This window comes from Halyomorpha halys, unplaced genomic scaffold (assembly GCF_000696795.3).
Source record: "Halyomorpha halys isolate HHAL.00 unplaced genomic scaffold, Hhal_1.1 Scaffold473.1, whole genome shotgun sequence".
Taxonomy (NCBI): domain Eukaryota; kingdom Metazoa; phylum Arthropoda; class Insecta; order Hemiptera; family Pentatomidae; genus Halyomorpha; species Halyomorpha halys.
In genome coordinates, this window is record NW_027113075.1 from 151,575 (window position 1) to 163,511 (window position 11,937).

The 11,937-nt window shown below is 29.8% G+C and overlaps 1 long non-coding RNA gene across 1 annotated transcript in view; it reads left to right on the forward strand.

Annotated features, from left to right (window-relative positions):
• The first annotated feature begins 8,979 nt into the window (after window positions 1-8,979).
• LOC136796589 (uncharacterized) overlaps window positions 8,980-11,937 on the forward strand; it is a 19,110-nt gene continuing 16,152 nt past the window's right edge. Inside the window, exon 1 of the long non-coding RNA XR_010844334.1 lies at window positions 8,980-9,105. This is a non-coding gene — a long non-coding RNA (uncharacterized lncRNA). The remainder of the gene's footprint in view (window positions 9,106-11,937) is intronic.

Below are 11,937 nucleotides of genomic sequence, written 5' to 3' on the forward strand. Positions count from 1 at the left end.
ATAGAGGAACAATAATTTTTTTGGTGGGTCCTGAGGATCAGTCAATAATACAACTTTGTAATAATACATCTTTTGGTGACGTTTCGCAACTTTATTGTTTGCATAGTCATGCCCTACAATGAGAAAAACATAGTTTTTAGAGCATACATTCTCTTGAAATAATTGTGACAAAACAACAAGTACATAGTGCAATCTCTGACTAATAAATATTAAATCAAAATATAGTTTAATACAAACATTACTTACAATGCTCTACTGCAGTGTGTTCTACATTATGATACCACCATTTTGAGATTTACGGAAGGATTGAATCGATTTTGAAATGAAGGTAAGGTTTGCTTAGGTTTTTCCACATGCACCTGTTTTATTTCACAGTAAGTAGTCGTCTTTTGTTGAAATTTCGCCTGTTTCTCTTTTATATTGTTAATTGTGTATTTATGTATTTATTAGGTTAGAATAACATGAATTTAAATTTTGTACATCTGATTTTTTTATTAATGGGTTGATTCTTAAGTTTTTCTATTGTGATTTTTTCTTTTAAATTTCGTCTGAAGTTGTTTTTTCTCGATGTATGATTTTTGGTGCATCAAATTTAAATTTACGTCCTGTTTGTCTAAAATGTGTAGTGAGAGCTGTTTGTTTTGGTTTGTTGGGGTTGTTTGTTATAGAAGTACAACTATTTTATAAAAAGCACCGGGCTATATGTAGAAATATATTTTTAAAAAGTAAGGTGGAGGCATGGAAAAAATATATTAGCTCCATAAACTCCTCTACATCGTCTGGAATGTGTGGAATAAAGTCCGAAAATTTACAAGAAATCCCTCTCTTTCCTGTTACACCATATCTATTAACGGAAAACTGACAGATAACTCATCCATTATAGCAAATACATTTGCCAACTATTTCTACGAAATTTAACATAAATAACAATAACATCGTTAATGAAGCAATAGGTTCCGATAGGACAGATAATGAAGTGAGTGTACATTACAACCTCCCTTTTCCCCTGTGGGAATTAAAACATATTTTAAATACCGTCAAAGTCACTACACCCGTACCTGTTCTAATCCATTATGACATGATAAAAAAACTCCCAAATAACATGCTAAAATGGCTGTTTGACTATTACAATCATGTCTGGTTCACTGGGAAATTCCCAAGTACCTGGCGGGAATCAATAATAATCCCAATAGAATTATAAATATAAATGAAATAGAATTATAAAGCACGAAACATGGGCGTTGATGACCTCAGGGTTTTACGTCCTAAAGCTACAGACAACAACAAGTACAACTATATTTGTGTTAATACATTCTTCTTTTTAGATACTGTTCTGAAGTTCCAAAATTATAGTGTATGAATTTTTTTATAAAATTAGATTGTAGTTCTATTTTATCCTTACCTGTCGTATTGGTTTAAAGTTTATATAAAGTGGCTGGGATTTTGTATGTGATTACGTAGTCGTTTTTGTCTTAGTTATAGCATTTTAGAACCCTACTTCATGTTTCGATTCACATTAGAAATCACAAATATATTAACGTAGCGAATAATTGATTCCCAATCATAAATATATTACCTAGATCAGTTTTCTTTTGTGTGGATTAGGATCCTGAAACATATAAGAGACTTGTTTTGGGCCCTATTTGCAGATCATGATCGACTGATAAGAGAAGACCAGGGTGGCTCAGGTGACGTAGGGCTCCCGGATGATCGGGGGATGTGAGGGACCACTAGACCAGCTGGTGCTCCGCTTATTGAAAAGCTTCCAATCCCTCAGTTCCTTCAGGTTTGACATCCTTTGAAAACCCTCATAAATAATGTAAGGGATTTTTCTCCTCCTACGATTATTATTATCTCCATTTTCTAGGCTATTCACTGAAGTTATTTTAATAACTAGAAGAAACAATCTTGCTCTAATAGAATTAATTTTTAATGAATGGAATATGGTCCGGGTACGGTAAAAAAAAAAACTCAAATAGGAAATAATTATACTATTTTTATTGAGCCAACGTTTCGCCCCACGTTGCAGGGCTTCGTCAGGGCTAAAAAAATAATTTTTAAAAAATATTAGTTTTTAATTAATATAAAAAAAGATTAATTTTTAAAAAAGATTAATTATTAAAAAAGATTGCTGGCACTTGTCAGTTCTTTCCATCTTCATAAAAAGAGAACAATTTCACCTCATAGTTTATTAAATATCGATTCTATAATTACTTTATTACATTCACAATGTGTCCCCAAAGTCCTATTTTGGGGAGGTCGAAATGTATAATTGTATTTTAATACATAACTCATAATTTCCCAACCTAGGTATTCGTGAAATTCTAAACAAGATTTTAGTTAGATAGTTTTTAGTAGATAGTTTTTAAAAATATAATTAAATAAGGGTGTTTTGAGTTTGAGGAGGGTTAGGTGTGCGTCACAAGTTTGAAAACTTTGGCGGTTATTCAACAACTCGATGGCTAAAAAGTGATACCTTGTATCTGAAAAAACTACTTTAGTAAACAACGCACAAAAGTTGATTAAAAACGCAATTTGAAACCAACAAATCATCCAGTTTTTTATGCCTTTAATATAACTTTAAATATCGATAAGAAAATATAATTTTTATTTTCAGTTTCTCGAGTGTTCTCTGTTAGTGATTTGTCATCATAAGTGTGTAGTACTGACTAGATACCAGATATCATCATTTAGCATCCCTAATTTCACATACATCGCCCAAGTCTACAAATACGTTGGCATATATTTTAAGACATTAATGACGCTAAAAAATTGGTTTTTTAAATAGGTAATAATTGAGACATTTTTAGCCATAGAAGTAAAGAAAGTGAGAAAGGTAAATCTATATCTAATTAATGCTATTGAAAAACAAAAATAAGTAAATCCTTGGTGACTACTTAGTGTTAAGTGATTAAATTCGTACGAAATTGTCTAAAACATATATGAAATTAATAATATTAATTGGTTAACTGTCTCCTGATGTAACAATTCCATGATGTTTATATTTTTTCGTTGTTAATAATTTCTTCTCCATTTATGTTTAAATAAGATATTATCTTCAATTAAATTCTACAAAATCATATTATTATTTCTATTTTTCAGTTTTCTTATCCAAATATGAAATTAAAAGAATTGTATCAGAGCTTTGATAAATATAATTTAACTTATAGACATATATTCTATATTATGTAACTAGGAGTGTGGTGAAAATATCTAGTGGAGAGATATCTACGAGTGTACCTTTCTCAAATTTTCTTCTTTTAGATTTAATTTCTTAATTATTTCTTGTATTTAGGAAAGAATTGGAGCGCCGTTCCCATCTCGAAGTGAAATATTTTTAATTAATTAAGATATTCATATATATTTGACACCTCCTCTATAATCGGGATCGATGGGTATCAATTAGATAAAAAAAAGTTCTTCTAAGAAGTTTCCTAACGACCCAGATAGGGAACGAACTCCCTTCTCCAAACCGAGAAATGAACGGTTATTGATAAAGTTTATCAGAACTAAATCCCACTGTTTATAACCTCAACTTTTTTCCAAGTCCTGGAAGTATACCTGAAATATGAATCCCTAACTTCCCTCTCGTTCTATACATTTTGCTTCCAGATATAACAAGTTTGTTCCTTTACAAAAAATAAAAAAAGAGAGAGAAAAGAGGGTGTTATTTTATACCGCAGTTTTTATCAGTTTAAATTCAACATGAATTGGGTTTATTTTTTGTTTTAACTTTTGTGCAGTTATTTGTTTTTTTAATGTGTGCAAAATGTTTTCTCGGACTAAAAATAAAAAATATTTTGAATATATATATATGAGATATATACATATATAAGCTTACGTATTGGCGAAAGCAAAATGTCAAAAAAGAGAAGAAGGAATAAGATCTAACACGCTTGAACTGCTGTTACATACTGGCTTTATTGGGTTCAATACATCTCTTTATATACATTCGATCAGCTGATCTTCTCAGTCAGACATCGAAGTAACACCTGACTCAGACCGTAACTCCCCTCCCCACCAGTTTACGAACAAACCTTGTAAACTAATACTTTACAATATAATAACATTTAAAACAAAAACAAAAATGAAAAGCTATTTACAGTTTAAAAAATACTATATACATATCATAGTAAAAACTCACAAGCTCCCTTAAATAAATGCTAAATACATAAACCTAAGAAGAAAATATTTTTTTAAAAAACTCATACAGTAAATTAACAAGCTAGAATGAAAAATAAAATATTTACAATAATCAAAAACATAGAATGAAAAATACAATATTTGCAAAAATCAATAACAATCTAAAAACAACAAATATAATAAATAACTAAATTTTCTGCAATCTAATCTAGTAAGAAAACACTTCAGTTTTTATATTGTCATTGCTGGAAGTTTTAATTCTTCAATATGGACAGTCCTCCTCTTTTTGGGTTCTCTGATACTTTCTATATTTACTCGGACCGTAACTTAAATATTTTGTAATATTTGATAAATCTAACCAAAACTCTAATTTTATTATATTTTCCCGACCATGTAGCTGTTAATGATTTAGAGTTTTTAAGAATGTCTCTTTTAGGAAAATAATAGATATGGATGAAATTCTTAGAAGCTTTTTGAACCACATATGATAAGCATGAACTTTTTTACACTTTATCCAACACATTAAATCTACAAATTTTATTTTTTTATATTAAATCATTGTGGCTTCCCCAGAAGTGACTCTCGCTCTGATTTCAAGAAAGTACAATCACCAACATACTGATAAACATTCATGACATTCATCCAATATGAAACTGGCGATTTACAATACTAATCATAATGGAGCAATGAAATATGCTTTGGCATTGGCTAGCCCTTTATATCATCATGAAGATCAATTTATAATTATTTTAAGTTATAATACATGAAGAACAAGAACTTGTGCTTTAATTCTATTTATTTATAATTAAATAAAAAAAGGGTCATTCATTTCTTTTCTTACACACTCATTTTTTTTAGGCTTCTTCTTCTCAATTTGTCAAGCTAAAATTAAATTTTTCGTTATTCGAAGTAACTATTATCTTCCTTATTCACTCCTCTTTTCATCTTTATTGAGCATATTTTATATTTTTTTCTTGGATTCATTCAGCAGCACTGAAAATTATGTGTATATAAATGATTGAATGTTACTGAATATGAAGGAGATGGTCGGGGATGGGGTCAACAAAGAACAAAAATAGTTGATAACTATGATCACAACCCCGACCAACTTTAATATTCAATTATTTATGTATTTATTCTCATTTAAACATAAGATCAACCATACTTTTATGATCTAGGTGGATTATCTCCTTAAAAAAGATTCATTAACTCAATTATCAGCGCCGTTTTACTATCACCATTTTGTACAAGTAAAGCTACTACCTTGCTCTGAGTCAAAATTTTAAGGTACCGTTGGTATTGAAATAATTTCCGCAAAAATTTCATTTCATCATGTTTTGTTTTCCCTCAATCCAAGCATAGCCTATTTTAAAAAGACTCTAAAGGATTGACTAGAAGATGAGTTGAAGAAGAAATGGAACAGACTCTAAACTATGTTAATTTAACAAGAAAGCGACCAACATACTTCAAAATCAAAAGAATATATATTTCACTAAGCATTAAATACGGTCTCTCTGTCGTATATTTTCATTAAATCATTTATTTATTTCGACAATGTTTTAATTTATATGCACATATTCATTGTTTTAAATTGTAATGTAATATTAATTTTGTCAACTTATGCACTATTTAAATTTCCAATATAGTTAACATATTATATAGTGATTAAAATACCCATGAGTAATATTTAGTTATTTGTGAGACCACAAAACAGAGGAACTAGCAGAAATGGAATGAAAAGAAGTTTATTGTCAGAAAAGAATTATAAAAAAGTTGTTTTATTGCACCTAACTTCAGGTTAGCTATCCATAATTATATAACTAAAGAGATAGATATAAGACAGTACAAAATAGCATTAAAATTTTTAAAACTTAGAAATAAATGAATTAAATAAACAGATATTGATAAAAGGCAGGATCATACTTATCTATTCTGAATATCTGGATCAGATTTTTCCGTATCTTGGCCGCTATGCTGTGCAAGCTGAAGAGGAGTTGGATGAGGGACGGCCCAGTCTGACAATAAATTTCTGCTCTACGTCAGGAGGATGCACCACTGAGTGGTTGTCTTCCCCATGCCCACCCATGTCATTTTTAATTAGTTTATTTCCTGATTTAAATTAATTCATGTACTTAAATAATAAAAATCTTCTGCGTAATCCTAGCATATAGTATATTTTATTCAATCCAATCCCGTATAAATACTATTAATTATACCCAAATTGCATTTAGCAATTTTAAGGATCAATTTGTTCGAAATGTCTGTTCCTAATTACACTTCCATTTAATTGACGATAAATTACTTGTTTCAATTATAAATCTCTTATTGATGAAAATTGTTATTTTGTCATTCTTAATCGTGCAATGGCTGCGAAAGACTGATACAAATAATAATTTGTACTATCCTTTATTAGCTGTATTATCTTCAATTAGATTGCATGATCCACTGTAATGTCTCACGAGGACATTTTGTTTGTGAGATATGATTCCTTTATGTTGAAAATTTTCCTAGCGTTGTATTGACAGAGGGTCAATTTCTTAGTAGTTTGAAAATACATTTTTTTTATTTATTTATTTAATACCAGATAGGGTTCTGTCAATGAGCAATACGGACTGGTGGGCCTTCCATGGCTAATTTAAGAGGTACATATTTTTATTTACTTTTTTAACAATTTATTAGGGAGACCCCTAACTATATAGAATGTTATAAACGAAACAATCAATTAAGATAAAATAAATAGATTAAAATAATAATTTTTAATAAAAGTTAAAAGTAAATATAATAACAAAAACAATGACATTTATGGATTTAATAAAATAAATGACTGACTTCGAATGGAAAAAAAAATGAAAGTGAATTTAAGGAAAAGATGAAAAGAAAAAAAAATTAAGATAAAATACAATTTTAGAGTGACAATAACAGAACTGATAAATATAGAATTTATAACATGATGCCCTGCAGTAGCCTGGGTTTGTGGTTGGGTTTCCCAAGTTGTAGGTCACTGCTACTTTAAATGTAGGTGACTGGGAATGGAACTTCATGAACCTTTTTTTAATGTAATCTTCTATTGTCTCTATTTGTAATTCCCGGTGCAATTGGCTATCCCTTACAAACCAAGGGGCATCCAATGTAATTGTTATAACTTTAATTTAAAAAGATTGTTTTTTTTTTCCTTTTCGTAAAGGATGCCGCTCCCCGTACTTCAAAACCCTACTAATCAGCAGTGGCCTGAAAATTGTTTTAAAAATAAGAATAGCTGTTTTTGATTTTGGATAGTATAAAGCATTGCTAACCTATCGTAGGTTTGAGTTAGTTTGATAATGATATGGTAAGTTCCAACTAAGACGCCAATTGAGGTGAATTACCAGGTATCTTACTGTTTCACTGGCAGGATTCCATTTTACATTTTTACTTTTGAGGAACAGTTCTGGCGGGTATGGTGGGCGTCTGAGAGTAACAACATTTGAAGTACATTTTTCAATGTTCAGACTAATCATCCATTTATTGAAGTATTGTTAAGTTAATTAATATGACTTTGCAAAGTATTTCTTGCTATTATTATGTCATCATAATGAGAGAACACTGCTGCATCATGGTTGTGGAGGTATGTGTGGACTGAATGATGTCGTGAACATAGAAGTTGAACAGGATAGGAGAAAGAACTGAACCATGTGGAGTACCGGCATGGATTTGTCTGAGGGGAGAATTCTTGTCATTTATTCTAACAGAAAATGTTCTGCCGGTGAGGATTAAGCTCAGAATGTCGTATAAGAACTTTGGAGTGTCCACCCGCTTTAGCTTAAAAATCCATTGGTTTTTTGCATGTGGTGTTTCTTTTTATTTAAGGAATGTATAGAATTAAAAATAAATACAACACTACTACTTGCTAACGCAGGTTAACAACTAAGCCAGCTATATCTGTATCATCTATGTCCTCTTACATGTTCCATGTAATCCAACATGTATGTTGGAGGAGTAACAACACATGTTTATAAGTTTTTAGTTTTTAACATAATGATTTCCGTCAAAGATTTAACTTTTACTTGTAAAAAACCAAACATTATTTTTAAAAAAATCTTATAACTATATTTTTTTTTTGTTATACAATAAGAAAATATGTCCTTGAACTCGTTTCTTAAAATCTTCAATATCTATTTTTCAGATTAGATTGTTGTTATTCCAAGCCACAGAGCTCCCACATCTCCCGCTTCACTCGGGCCTCATAAATATATGTAAATGATAAAAACGCCGGAGTTTTAAGGGGAACGTAGTTTAACCGCTGATTTGAAAAAAAAATGAATTAAAAATAGGAGTAATAAATGTCTGTGGCCTGAAGCAACAATATGGTTGTCTCTCTATCTATTACATATTATTTAATTTACACTTAAAAACTGGAGCAGTGATCCAGTTTCAAAGGGTGCACACGGTGGACAAACAATGGAATTGAAAGGCTCGTTACATGTGTGAAAGCTGAAAGATTTCCCTTTCAATTAGTAAAATATTTCAGGTAACTATTTTATTTATCAATAGTGCAAACAAAAATAGGTTATTTTCGCTGTCCAACAGTGCGCCACACCTTGCCCGAATATTGCAATATTTAGTTCATTGTCATCGAAAGGGTGTTGTGACTTTGAATTTGGAAAACTTATCTTAATTGTCTTGTTTAATTTGTTTAAAACCTTTCCAATACTAGCTGAAAAAACTTCCTCCAAAAAAAATAATAATAAAATAAAATAAAAGTAAAATTATAAAATAAAAAATTTAAATCTGGAATCTTATGATAGACAAAAGTATTGTTGTAGATTTCTCAATCCGCTTAACATTATTCTTATTCGGTTCAGTTTGTTAGGACGATAGATTTACTCCAAATAACTTCATTCTCGCCGGTACCAACGACGTAATCAGATGCTGAACGCTCCTCAGCAGTTACTATGGCTTGGCAATGATAAGCAAATGATCCAAGTAAGAATATCTTGTATAAATTTATTTCATTTTATTAAAATTTGCCATGAGATCGGTCCATATATTGTACATATATGTTGATAAAATATTGGTATTTTGAATGTGTACCTAAAAATATTAAAAATAAGTAAAATCATTTTATTTTTTCAGCAGCATTTCATCAGTTTATATTTATTAATTTTTTTTATTATCTGTCTTTTAATCAACTGATGTTAGGTTAGAGTTTAAATGAATTTAATAAGGAAAATGAATTATCATTGGTTGTTGTTTACAAATAGCTAATCCAAATATGTAGACAAATATAATTTGTACTTTATCTGGTCCATAAAAATTTACGAAGATAAAAATATAAATAAATAACTATAATATGTCTAAATTTTTGATATGCTAGCAACATTTTATTGTTCTGAGTAGTTGGTATTACTATGATAAATAACTATCCCAGAAAAATATAAAGATACTAAAACATTATTTTTTAAAAAATTTTAAGTGAGAAATGTTAGAACAAGACATAGATGAAGTAAAACGAAATAATATTGAAAATTACTTACAATTTCTAAGAGTAGAGCTCTTATCTGAGAATCTTTAACACGAACTGTATCACTACAACCGATGACCAACACACTGGATTTATTAATAATATGTAGTCAACTGTCCATTATCTTTTATACAACAACAATGTACTATACCAGCTTGCAAACTTTCAAGTAGATGGGAATCAGTAGAAGAAAACTTGATTTTCGTTAAATAAATTGGTATTGCACAAACATAATTTTCAAAACAGACTCAGTATTCTTAGTTCTTGTCAGAAAGATAGTTAATGCTCCGTATTGTTTGCTTGTATAGGAATATAAGAGAGTGGAAGTAATGCTAATTATATTATAAATCAAAAGCTATTTGTTTAGCCACGAACTAGGATTGGGGAGGGAGAATTATTGTCCACTTCCCAAGCACCTCAGCTCGGTAAACACAAAGGCTTAGAGACACTTGGTAGAGATTTAGTAGAGCCACCATCGTTAGCCTGTTTGCTTACCACCGTTTTAGCAGCGGATTGAATCATAACTTGCCTTAAATATAAACATAACTGTAAATCTACTTTTATCCACTTGTTTTCGAGTATAGTTGAGTAAACTACTGTTAAAGGATAAATAGTGAAAGAACTCGGATATACAGCGAAGATAGGACCAGATAGCCTAATGGGGCAGAAAATTCAGTAACGATTTATATATCCCACCGCAATGTATTTCTTATCCAAGATCGATATTTACTTTGTCCTCTTAAGGGAAAAACACCTCAATGTATTCGATCCTCTAAAAGGTACGACTGATAAGAAAAAAATCGCAAATGATTACGAAATAGTTTATTATTTAAATAATCATTTATTTTATCAGTAAAAAATCTAAATAAATAAAAATATATCCTTCTTTTACTGTCTAAGATCTCCAAAAGTCCTTGAAAAAAAAGAAAACATGTTATGATCAATAATCAACATTTTTGGTGAAAATCATTTTTTCAAACACTAAATGAGACAATGTATAATAATAATATAAACATAATAAAATAAAAAAAAAATTAAACAAGTATCTGAGCAAAGATATTTCTGATTTTGTTTCACCCCAGTTCTCAGTATCTATTTCAATAGATATGTAATGTTCGTTTGATTGATTTAAAGGCTGTTTTTATTAAATACTCAGTGTCGTCCTCTAGGCCCTATGGTAAATTTCTTAGCTATTCCAATTATTATAAAAAAAGGTTGATGAAGATCAAACATTATTCTTTAACAATGTAAGTAAAAAAGTATTAAAAGTTTATCTAATTCTTAAATCTTAAAAGGATAAATTACTTATAAAAAAGAAAAATGAAAATCATTGATATTGCACATTAACCAACAAAGATATCCAGGCGTACTGAAGGGTTTGCTTATATTTTTAAAAATTTGTAGTCAAAATAGTCATATAGATAAGTTTATCCATTTTATAAGTACTTCATACCTAAATCTGGCAATAGCAGTACTCTACTAAGTTTCCTTCCCGCTACAAGTCTTAAGTCCAGTATAAAAATTTCTTATCACTGTATGTATATTGGTCCGATTAAGATGGCATTTTATTTTATTTTTTCCATAGCTTTTTTAGAATTCAATTGCTTTTTAAATTAGCATCTCAAGTATTACTGGAGGGCTTTACATAGATTTTGGGTTATATAAAAACATGTCTTCGAGGAATCTAAATTGAATACTCCGATAATAAACATTTCAAAGTAAATAAGCCAGACTTTTGGCAATATTGGTGCAATTTATTGGAACGATTTTAAAAGTAATTAACTATCTGTCAGTTGAGCATTCATTTTCATAGTTTATTATACAATGTATCTTTTTTTTTAATGAGTAAATAACGTATCCTTTTATTCATATTTTTTTTCTTAATTTTTCATAGAAATTCAATAGAATAAATTTATAGCCGTAATCATTAAAAAAACAAAACATTTTGGTGACATTTATTTACTTTTTGTACTTTAAGGCTTTAGAATAGTCATTACAAACAGTTTCTATTTTCACTATAACTTATATATGACCTATAAATAGGTTTACGAAACATCGGCTAGCATTTTAACGATACAGGGAAGGGAAACATTTATATATATGTTGCGGGGGGCGCCTACCGATCTTAGATAATAACAGGTGTCTCAAACCTAGCTGTTGCAACGATAACTTTTCGACAGGTAGCGCTGAGGTCGTCCCTGTAAAATAGCAGTATGAGTACCACGTGCTAATGATTAGGTTACCTCAGTGCGCCAGTCTTTACAGAAAAAGTATAATTATATTATACAGCACCA